The sequence below is a fragment of the Nicotiana sylvestris genome, chromosome 10 (genome assembly GCF_000393655.2).
Source record: "Nicotiana sylvestris chromosome 10, ASM39365v2, whole genome shotgun sequence".
Lineage (NCBI taxonomy): Eukaryota > Viridiplantae > Streptophyta > Magnoliopsida > Solanales > Solanaceae > Nicotiana > Nicotiana sylvestris.
The window spans coordinates 38,077,078-38,089,518 of NC_091066.1; positions in this window are offsets into that span (position 1 = coordinate 38,077,078).

Genomic DNA, 12,441 nt, shown 5'->3' on the forward strand with positions numbered 1-12,441 from the left:
TTTGTATTTTTCATGTTTAATTAGTGGTTGCAAACACTAATTTGTGCCTTTTTGACTTAGGCTCTTCTTGAGAAAGAGAGCTTAAGTCTAGGAAAATCAGTCCAACAAGGAATTGGGGTGTATTCAAGAGATTGTTAGCCCCAATTAAATGGTTAAACCTAGAGATAGTAATACTCGACTTGAGCCTATAGTGCCTCTTTAACCATTTATAAAACCTTACAAGCATTCATACTTAGTTTAATTTAGCATCTTATTAGCATAAAATTAGAAGTAACAAACAAACCATTATGATTGGAAGTGTAATTAAGAGCACTACGCACTGCTATTTTAGATAGGAATCCAAATCCCAATCAATCTAGCTCCCTGTGGATTCGATCCCGACCATCTCGGGTAAAAGCTACATCGATCGCTTTTGCCACTTTGTAGTGGTGTAGGGTTGGACCCGATCACTTTTTGGCGCCGTTGCCGGGGAGCTAACGGTTTTGGCTACCTATCTACATAGTTTTGTATATTGTTTTTCTTTCCTTCTGTGTTACTAATTTGTGAGTGTCGCTAATTCAGGTACAAAATGGCAGCAAACAACGCACCTCTTGGAGATCTTCTGCTAGGGGAGGAGGTAGATGACAATATTGATGATGCGGTTCCTGTAGTACCTCAAGGACAAAGGAGAGGCCGTCAGGCCAATGATAATGTTCCAGAACCTCCCCCTCCACCTACAAGAGTGGCTCCTCGGTTGCTTCCAAACGAAGGATATGCTAGTGCAATTGTCCCGCCCCGGATCCGGGTGGGCAATTTCCAAATTAAAAATATGATGCTGACTTTGTTGGAGCAGCGAGAGTATTTCACGGGTGCTCCCCATCGGAATTCTTACAAACATCTTAAGGGTTTCGTGGATACATGTTGGGGGAGCAAGCAAACAAATGTGTCAGAGGATGCACTTCGGTTGAGATTATTCCCTTTTTCACTTAGAGGGAAGGCATTGGACTGGCTCGAGAGGCTTCCCAACCATTCTATCACTACATAGGATGAGTTGGCCGATAAGTTCATAGCCAAGTTTTTCTCACCGGGACATATAGCATCATTGAAGGATGAAATCTTAGCATTCAAGCAGTAACCAAATGAGCCCCTTCACGAAATCTGGGATCGATATAGAACTATGGTCAAGGAATGCCCCAACAATAATATGACTGAGGCAATGATTCAACAGACATTTTATCGAGGTATAAACACGACTAATCAGTGTGTGGTGAACCAGTTAGCAAGGGTAATTTCATGAAACTGCCTTATGTTGAGGCTTGTGACATTCTTGATGAGATGGCTGACACATCCTCCTCTTGGCAAAATAGAGCCAATGTGTCACAGGGTGACCCCACGGTCATTCACTTGCACAAAGAACTCCATGATCATGGGAAGGTAACAACAGAGCTGACAATAACAATGAACCAGCTAGCAAAGACACAGTTACAGTAGGTTCAAAATCCACAATAGGTAAATGTTATGGAGGGTGTCAACATATTAGTGAACAAAAGAAGAAAAAGAGGTCAATAGAACCAAGGGAGTTCGGATCAATATGACCAAAATAGTGGTGGATTCCAAGATGATGGGTATGATGAGCAGAATGAAGAAGTGCAATACGAGAACAACTATCAGGGCCAAAAGGGCAATTCTTCTAATCACAAACAATGGAGACCCCAAGGTAATTGGGGAAATCAACAGTAACAAGGGAATAATAATTGGGGGAACAACAACCAAAATGCAAATTGGGGCAACTAGAATAATAATAAGAACAATCAGGGTAATTAGAGTTGCAACAACAACAATTGGGGTGGAAACAACAATCAGGGTGGTGGGAACAATGGCAATCAAGGAAATTGGGGCCAAGGCTTTCAAAAGGCCCCCAATGTATCAACAACCGAACAATCTGCCCCTATTTCCATCCCAAGGTCCTAGTTCTTCCAACAATGAAATGGGGAGAATCGAAATGATGTTTGAATAGATGATGAAAAAGAATGTTGACTCTGATGCCCAGATGGCATCCCATAATACTTCAACCAGAAACTTGGAGGTTCAATTAGGCCAAATCTCACAATCCTTGAATACTTGCCCTAAGGGGGCTCTACCTAGTGATACGGTAGTTAACCCGAAGGGTGGGAACAATTCCGGGCCTGTAATGACGGTAACTACAAGAAATGGACGAGGCGGTGATGTGAATGCCTCCAAATAAAAAGAAATTTTGAGTGATGAAGTTGAGTTGCAAGAGGATGAGATCCCTTTGGTGGTTGAAAATGTGATTGATGAGAACGTGAATGAGGAAGTGAAGATTGATATCCAAGATGCCGAGGTGGAAACTCAGAATGACGTGAACCCATCTAGGGAACAAGTGATAGACATGCCGAAAACTGTAGTGCCTAAAGCCAATGCCCCTTTTCCAAGGCCACCTCTACCTTATCCTCAAAGGCTTGCGAAGCAAAAAAATGAGAATTAATTTAAGAAATTTATTGACATGATGAAGAGTTTATCCATTAATGTGCCTTTGGTGCAGGCTCTAGAGCAAATACCGGGTTATGCTAAATTCATGAAAGATTTGGTGACAAAGAAAAGATCCATGGATTGTGAAACTATCAAGATGACCCACCAAGTTAGTGCAATAGTGCACTCAATGGCTCCGAAGCTAGAAGATACCGGTGCTTTCACCATTCCTTGCACCATTGGGAGTGCAGACTTTGCAAAAGCTCTATGTGATTTGAGGGCAAGTATCAACTTGATGCCCTACTTAGTTTTCAAAACTTTGGGTATTGGGCAACCGAGGCCGACTTCCATGAGATTGCAAATGGCAGATAGAACAATGAAGAGACAATTGGGTATAATTGATGATGTTCTTGTCCGGGTGGACAAATTTATCTCGCTGGCTAATTTTGTGATCTTGGATTGTGAGGTAGATTATGAGGTTCCGATCATGTTAGGGAGACCTTTCCTTGAAACTAGAAAGGCCTTAGTTGATGTGGAAGCAGGGGAACTCAACTTTCGGGTGGGTGATGAGAAAGTAGTCTTTCATGTGTACAAGTCAATGAAGCAGCCCTACAGTTCTGAAGTGTGCTCTTTTGTGGATCTTGTCACAGCAGTGATAGTTGATGATACTAGTGCAATTATCAATATGGAGGACCCTCTAGAGGCGGTATTATTGAATCTTGATGTAAATGAGGATGAAGGCCAAGTGGAGTGTGTCAATTCTTTACATGGAATGGGCTCTTACTCTTATGATCCTTGGAACCTCTCTTTGGATCTTGAGAATAGGAAAACTCCACCAACAAAGCCCTCAATCGAGAAACCTCTGGTGTTGGAGTTGAATCCATTACCTCCACATCTCATGTATGAATTCTTAGGCCCTAGTTCAATTTTGCCAGTTATTCTTTCCTCTTGTTTTACTAACAGTCATGTAGATGCCACATTGGCGGTGCCCTAAAATCGGAAGAAGGCAATTGGATGGACTTTAGCTGATATTCAGGGGATAAGTCTCGCCTTTTGTATGCACAAGATTATTCTTGAAGATGATGCAAAGCCCTCCTTGGAACATCAAAGGAGGTTGAACGAGGCAATGCAAGAAGTTGTGAAAAAGAAGGTGATCAAGTGGTTGGATGTTGGGGTTGTATACCCCATCTCTGATAGCTCCTGGACTTCGCCGGTGCAGTGTGTGCCAAAGAAGGGTGGTATGATCATGGTTACCAATACACAAAATGAGTTGATTCCTACCAGGACTGTCACCAGGTGGAGGGTGTGCATGGACTACCGCAAGTTGAATAAAGTGACCCGCAAGGATCACTTTCCATTGCCTTTCCTTAATCGGATGCTAGATAGACTTGTTGGGCGTGCCTTCTACTATTTCTTGGATGGGTATTCTGGGTACAACCAAATTTTGATTGCTCCGGAAGATCAGGAGAAGACCACCTTCACTTGTCCATATGGTACCTTTGCCATTTCTAGGATGCCATTTGGGTTGTGTAATGCACCGGCTATATTTCAGGTGTGTATGATGGTCATATTTACTAACATGGTGGAGGACATTTTGGAGGTGTTCATGGATGACTTCAGTGTTGTGGGTGACTCGTTTGATGAATGTTTGAAAAATCTTGATAGAGTGTTAGCCCGTTGTGAAGAAACCAACCTTGTGCTTAATTGGGAGAAATGCCACTTCATGGTTGAGGAGGGCATAGTCGTTGGCCATAAAATTTCAAAGCATGGTACAAAGCAAAAATTGAAGTGATTTCAAGGCTCCCTCCCCCTACTTCAGTCAAGGGAGTTAGAAGTTTTCTTGGGCATGCGGGGTTCTACCGGAGATTTATCAAGGACTTTTTGAAGCTAGTGAATCCTTTGTGCAAGTTATTGGAAAAAGATGCCAAGTTCGTGTTCAATAAGGGATGTATGCAAGCCTTTGAACTTCTCAAGTACAAGTTGACCATCACTCCTATTATTACTGCACCCAGTTGGAGCTTGCCTTTCGAGCTTATATATGATTTGAGTGATGCTGCAGTTGGGGAAATCTTGGGTCAAAGTGTAAACAAAATGTTTCATTTGATGTATTATGTGAGCAAGACAATGAATGATGCTCAAGTGAACTACACGATGACTGAAAAAAAGCTTTTGGCTATTGTGTTCGCAATGGAAAAATTTCGGCCTTATCTTATGGGTGCCAAAGTCATAGTTCATACCGATCATGCCGCACTCTGGTACTTGATGACGAAGAAGGATTCCAAAGCTAGGTTGATGCGATGGGTCTTGTTACTTCAAGAGTTTGATTTTGAAATTGTGGATCGGAAGGGTAGTGAAAACCAAGTGGCGGACCACTTATCCAGCTTGGAGGAGGAGGGTAGGGCTCGTGATGGCCTAGAGATCAATGATTCATTTCCCAATGAGCAACTCCTTTTTTTGTCGGTGAATGGTATGCCATGGTTTGCGAACATTGCTAATTTCCTTGTGACTAGTATAATCCCGTGTGAACTCTCTTCTAACCAAAGAAAGAAGCTCAAATGGGATATTTTGGACTTCTATTGGGATGAGCCGTACTTGTTTAAGATTTGCACTAATGGTGTGATCTGGAGGTGCGTCCCGGAGGAGGAGCAATTGAGTATTTTAGAGGCTTGTCATTCCTCTCCATATGTTGGTCATCATCGCGGGGTGAGGACAACTTCAAAGGTTCTTAGTTGTGGGTTTTACTGGCCAACTTTGTACAAAGATGCAAGTGAACTTGTGAAAAGATGTGACGAATGTCAAAGAGCGGGTGGAATTTCGAATAAAGATGAGATGACTCTCAATATCATTATTGAAGTTGATATTTTTGATGTGTGGGGCATTGATTTCATGGGACCGTTTGTTAGTTCGTGTGGGAACACATACATTATAGTGGCAATTGACTATGTTTCAAAGTGGGCTGAAGCTGTGGCTTTACCCAATAATAAGGCCCAGAATGTTGTTGCATTTCTCAAGAAGAGCATTTTTACTAGGTTTGACACTCCTCGAGCAATCATAAGTGATGGGGGGTCTCATTTTTGCAATAGAGCTTTCGATACTTTACTTGCAAAGTATGGTGTTAATCACAAAGTTTCTACCCCTTATCATCCTCAGGCGAGTGGCCAAGTTGAAGTCTTAAACAAGGAAATCGAGAGTATATTATCAAAGACGGTCAATGCAAATAGGATCGATTGGTCAAAGAAATTGGATGATGCTCTATGGGCTTATAGGCTGTTTACAAGACTCCGATTGGTATGTCTCTATACCGGTTGGTGTTTGGGAAAGCTTTCCATCTACTATTTAGGTTAGAGCACAAGGCCATGTGGGCTTTGAGGAAGCTGAATCTTGAATGGGATGTGGCAGCAAATCTTCGTGCGGAGCAGCTTAATGAACTTGATGAATTCCGATTCCATGCCTACTCCATCTTGTCCTTGTACAAGGACAAGATGAAGTACCTTCATGATAAGTATGCTCATGGCAAGGAGTTCAAAGTTGATGATTTGTTTCTCTTGTTCAATTCTCGATTACGCCTGTTTCCGGGAAGCTTAAGTCAAAATAGAGTGGACCTTTTGAAGTGGTGCTTGTGACTCCGTTTGGTGCACTCGACTTGAAAAAAGAAAATGGAGAGGCCTTCAGAGTAAATGGGAACAGAGTCAAGCACTACCTTGGCAAGATTTATGACAGCCACGTGATGGCATTGATCCTTCTAAAGTGATTTGATGGTAACCTGCGTTATGCCGCGACGTTAAATTAGGCGCTTCTTGGGAGGTAACCCATGTGTCTTTCTTTTTGTTTTTCTTTGATTTCCTTTTTAATATAGGATTTGCTTTTGGTCTAATGGGTTGTGAGATGTGTGTAGGATTATTTTGATGCAGTGCAGGACTAAACTAGAAAAATGATGCACTCTTTGAAGTTTGGACTGCTGCCGCAATGCATTTTTCACGGCCGCAATAGCCATGTTGTGGGGGAAAAGTTTCATTGCGGTCCGCAGTGTTAATTGGTAAAAAGTGGAGGTTCTCTAAAGATTGTCACTGTGTCTGCAATGCATTTTATGCGGTCCGTGGTTACCTACCACGGCCGCAGAGCATTTCTTTCGGTTCGCGGTGCCATCCATGCCAGTGATTCATGTGTTTCAGTATCGCGGTCCGCAGTGCATTTTATGCGGACCGCGGTGGGTAGGTAACATGGGCCCCAGGTCCCTTTTCTATAAATAGGACCTCATGCCTTCTTTTACACTTTTCGATCATTTGCTTTCCGAATAGAAAAAAATTATTGTTCATCAAGCCCTAACTGTGCAAACTCAATCACTCATCCTCATTCATCTTTACTGCATCTCATTACTAGTACTTTTAATCTTTCCCTCATTTTTAACTTTGTTTTTATTTTCTTTTAATTAGTTAGTTGTACTTCTTTTTCTTTCCTTTTATTTTAATTTGTAGCGTAGGGTTACATAATGATGTTTAGATTAGGGTTAATTAGTAAGAAATGATTATTAACTACCTAGGGATTAATAATATGTGAATTTGGGCTAAAAACGAGAAAAATATTGAAACCCCAGGTTGGTGTTGCTGAGTATGACTTACCGCGGTCCGCAGTCGATTTTTTGCGGTTTGCAATGCCTCTATGCGATCTGCAATGTGATTTTTCACGGTCCGTGGTAGTAAAACTTCAAAGAGGTAAATTTTGGGGATCGCAGCCGCGGTCGATTTTTTGCGTTTCGCAATGACCTACCACGGCGGCACAACAATTTTTGCGGTCCCTTAATCAGAGAGTGGGTATTCTGACCCCCACCTCAATGCAGACCGCAGTGCCATTTTGTGTGGTTTGTGGTAGTCCCTTTGTGGCCGCAATGCATTTTATGCGGCCTGCAGTCAGCTGTCTGCAATTATATTCTTCACTATTTCTCCTGGCATTGTGATACTAAAAGCTTTAACTGAATTCCATTTGCAGACAATGGTTAAATCATGAGGAAGAGGTAATAAACAGAAAGGCAAATGAGAGTCCTCCCGGGGTAGGGGATAAGGTATGATCAAATTGACTCCCAAGTCAGGAAAGCAATTTGGGACACTAGAAGGTCAACAAAGGCTGCAGATAGAGCTGTTTCCCATTTAGAGGGAAGTGAGTATTTGCCCTCCCGAGAGGCATGTGACTCCGATTCAGTGCCGGAGTATCTTCCTGACTGGCCGGAGAGGCGTAGATTGAGATATGAGTCCACACCTCCGGGCTCTCCTACTGCTCAAGCTTCTGTTCAAATTTCTTCTGAGTCATCTGAGGGCTCAACTTAGGGCAGTGACAGTGCAACATCTACTTCACCTAATGGTTCATCACCTGGAGAGGATCCCGTCGATGATGAGGTTCTGGATGAAGAGGGAGGGGGTGTGCCAAAACTCGGGGGTGTGGAGAGAACTAGAAACCCCGAGATGTGGAAAAGAAGATTTGTTAGTGAGATTGATTACCACAAATTCCAAGAGTGGTGGACCGAGAGGAAATTGATACTTGAGCGGAAATTTATTGAGAAGGACCTTCTGCCTCACAACCCTAATGTGAAGAGGAAATTTAGAGAGAGACCGGGCTGGGAATATCTTACAAGCGAGGTCGAGGAGGCAAATGAGAACCTAGTCAAGGAGTTCTATGCCAATGTTGCCCATATCAAAAAGGGCACCAAAGTGACTAAGGTACAGAATTTGACAGTGAAATTTGATGGGAAGACAATCAATGACTACCTGGGCTTTCTGGAGGAAGATGAATCACTATACCTAGAAAAGGTATCATTGGATGAGGCAGCCCATCTGTGGTTGGGTAAATACCTGGCACTTCCAGGTACTACCCCAGCATAGTTGACATCAGGTGTCCAAATTCTGAGGAGAACTTTGAACTTCGAGGCAACGGGGTGGGAAACTTTCATATACTGTAGGCTGGACCCCACTACTCATGAGAACTCTCTTCCTATCTCCCGGGCAATATTGGTGGCTTCTATCATGGCAGGGTACCCGATCAACATCGGTAATGTTATGTCCAGGGTGATTAAAAGGGTGGTGAATGAAGGTGATAGATCCTACCTCTTCCCAAATTTCCTGACCATGTACTTTGAGGATCAAGATGTGGAGAAAAGAAAGTTTGATGTGAAAGTGAAGCCTAAGATGCCTTTCTCCTGGTGCAGCCTAAAGGGTGATGACAACCCCAAAGGTAAAGATCTTAAAAGCAACGCCACTGCTTGTATTGGCCAGTCTGAAGAGCCAATAGTGATAGTCCCTTCTTCTCAGCCACCCACATCCATACCAGATACTGCCCTAGGACCCTCTACTACCACCACTCCAGATATCCCCTCATCCTCAGCTTACGCATTGACTGCCCACCGTTTGAGCCAAACCCTTGCTAGTATCAACAACTGGATACATACAGCTATTTCTAAGTTGTTTGTGCTTTCTAGCTCGATGGAAGCCCAGTCTGTGCCCTCACAGCCTCAAGTTCCAGCCTCAGTGGAGAAGACTCTCAAGGAGCTTCTGGATAACCAGAAGAAGCTCCTGGAGAACCAGTAGTTGATATTGGAGGCTGTAGGTACTCATGGGAAAGCATTGAAGGAGCTCACACAAAGGAAACAAAGAAGCTGAGAAAGACTCGAGCATCAACGGAGTTGAGGATAGAAGTGAAGAAAATGAAGGCCGCTGATCACTTGTCATTGGAGATGCTATTGCATGACTCGATTCCAGAGCCCAGCCTAAATCGGAGCAGGAGATTGAGAAACCAGCAAGGAGGAAGAGGGTGATCCCCCGAGCTGATGATGCAGTGATAGAGTTGGAGGACCCGCAGGGAGGTTCCTCAAGCAAGCCTCAGGCCCCAGAGCAGCCTCATGTCCCAGTGCAGACACAGGATACCGGGATCCTATCACAGGTTCCCTAGAAGTCACAGGACCCAGGGACTCAGGCTCATGACCCCATGCAGACGGAGGGCCAATAGGGAGTTTCTCTTTACTCTCTATATTTTCTTGAGCTATTTTTGGTTAGGACAATGTTAGCTTTCATTTGAGGGGGTAGCCCTATTTTGATGATATTGGGTTGTAAATATGATACTATTTTATGCTTTTTTTTTTACTTTTGGTATGTATATAATTTTACTAGTTTATTTCACTTTTCGTACTTTGCAACCTTGGTCTGTATATAAAGTTACTTTCTGATGTATATATTAATTCCCCCTTATATATATATTCGTCTTAATCCCTTATTATACATATTCATTTTACTTTCCATATTTTTCTTTCAAAGCTTCTTACTTCATTTTCGTAGCTTCTTATTTTGAGTTTTGCATGCAATAAGCCTTTGGTTTTTTTAATACCACGGTTCTCTCCAAAGGTGGAATTTGTGTGAACCGGGTGGCTCTTCCCAATGATGGATGGCATGACAACCTTCTTAAGGGTTTGAGTTTTTTTTCTTTTTCTTTTTGTGTAAATAGTAGCTAATGAGTAATAGTGCCTCAAGCAAAGCTTCACTTGGGCCTAACACATTTGCCTTTGATCTTATGGTCAAAAACAAATTGTTATGTATAGGATGGTGAAAGTTGTGACCTTGAGACTCTTGTGTTGGCTGATAATCATCAAGTGATTTTTCGGGACCATTCGTGTTGCTCAAATCTTAGCTAATGTTGTTGTAGGCCCCTGACTCTGTCTCTTTAGCAATCCTATATCTTGTATGATGAGAATTTAAATTGCAAGTCCAAGTCTCGTGCCATTAGTCTAGAACTTGCCCTAAATGTTTGTCTACGCGAAATTCTAAGTGTAGTTTGACTTGAGAGGTTATAGGCTCTCGTTGATCCGAATGATATCTTGAAAACTTCCATAGCCTACCAATGATAACATCCCTAGTCAACCCTTTTTAGCCAAAGCCCTTTTTATTTTAAAGACCTTGATACAAGCCTTTACCCGTTCTAAAAAGACCCTCTCTTGGCACTGGATCTTTCCTTAACACAAGGCAAAAGCATAAGTTTGGGGAGAGAGAGGAGGAATGCAACAAAGTGGTAAAAGGTACAAAATGAAGAAAAGGAAATGCAATGAAAAAGAAAGAAAATCAAAAAGTCAAAAAGAATGAACAATGTAGAAAAAATGAAGGGATTCAATAAAAGTAAAGAGATGAAAGGTGTGGAAATTTTAGAAAGTAGGAAAAGGTTTGAAATGAACAAGAAAGAGTGACAGTGTGTCTCTCTAACCCCTAAGAAAAAAGTAAATGACTTAAAAAGTCAAGAGAATGTGTGCCAAAATGAAGCAAATGAAGTGCTTAAGGGAAGATGGAATCTACTTAGACCAAATACTTCCTACCCTGAACCAAAAGCCTTCACTATATCTCCACAAAAGCCCTATATGATCTTGAGTTGAATGAAACTTACATTAGTGGTGACTCGCATAAGGGGAAAGCTTATGGTTCTTAGAGCCGGACTTGTGACCTTTCAGAGAGATGAGTGTATTTTCCACAATACTCGTTCTGAGTGCTACAACCAAAAAGTGAGGTTTGATTATGGAGAGTTGAGGAGTATGAGTTTGGGTTCCACAATGACTAAAGTAGTAGAAAGAGTTTTCTTGATGGGCTGAGTCAACTTGTAACGCCCCATAAATTCGGCTAAGGTATGAATGAGTTAAAGGAGTAGCAAATATATATTTTGAACATGTGAAGTCCAATCGGAAAGATTATGGGTGAAAATAGTTGTTTCAAAATCAAGATAGAAAGTGAGGTGCATAAGATTTGACAAAATCGACTAAGTTTGCAGAAGATCTATCTTCTAGCAGGTTTTAGTGCAACTGTGTAAGGAATTTGGGAAATTCAAAGCATTAAAGTTGTAGGCCTTTGAAATAGCTTTCTAATGATATATTGTGGAGCCCAAATGGAGCTTTTTGCAAAAAGTTATGCCCATTTTACAGAATGGTGCGTAACCACCTTTCGTCCGCATTTTACCGCGACCGCGGTCGTGAGGCAGTGCTCCAGCTATTTACCGCGGTCGGGACCATGGTCATGCCTACTGGGATGTGGTGGTCGACTTGGGAAGTCATATTTTTAGCCCTATTTCGTCCCCCACAGCCCCAAAATATAAAAACTTGCTCTAGAAAGGAAAGCTCTCAAAAACCTAACTTCTTAAGGGTCCCTCCACCACCCAAGGTAAGTTCTAATGGTGATTCTAAGTTAATTTCAATTTTCCAACATCTTATTAACATGGGTAAACCCTCCATATCATTAGATATTCGATTGGGACATCATTGTTGAGAGAAGGAAGCCTAGAACTCGAATTCAAAGAGTTTGAACTTCAAAAGAGTAATGTCTTCACCCTCTAATTGATTCTAGCATTGGTTTAATGATTATAAACCCTAGTTCATGAGATATGAGTTGATGAGTTTGATAGAAAAGCATGAACCATTATACGGTTGGGGTGTTGAGTGTTGATTATTGGTTAAGGGTGTTGTTTACCTTATGGATGATGAAGAATAATGTTGATTATAATCATTTAAGACTTTAGAATTTATCTAGGAGCAAGAAAATGGGTTGTTGGGTGTAGAGATACCATTAATAAGGACTATAAAGCTTTATTTTCACCAAGTGTTTGATAAAATGCTTAAGTGACCAAAACATGAGCATCATAGCTAATATGGAATCCCTTTGACTTGTATTGATATAGATTAAAGTTGAAAGGGTTGACAAGCGTTGTATTATACTCAAGAGCAGGAAGTTAAGGTATGTGAAGCTAACTCTCTATGTTTGAGAATTTTAATGATTCTCCCTACACTACGTTTCTTTTACGACGTATCAATTGCCTCAGAAATATAGTTAAGCCTAGTTCCTTGAATAGTTGTAGAACTTCTATTCTCTAGCTTCATAACTCGTTCATGACTTTCATTCTGAACGTTGTGAGCTCAGTTTGTATTCAATATAGACTTGGGCTCGATGTCCCTGAGTCTCA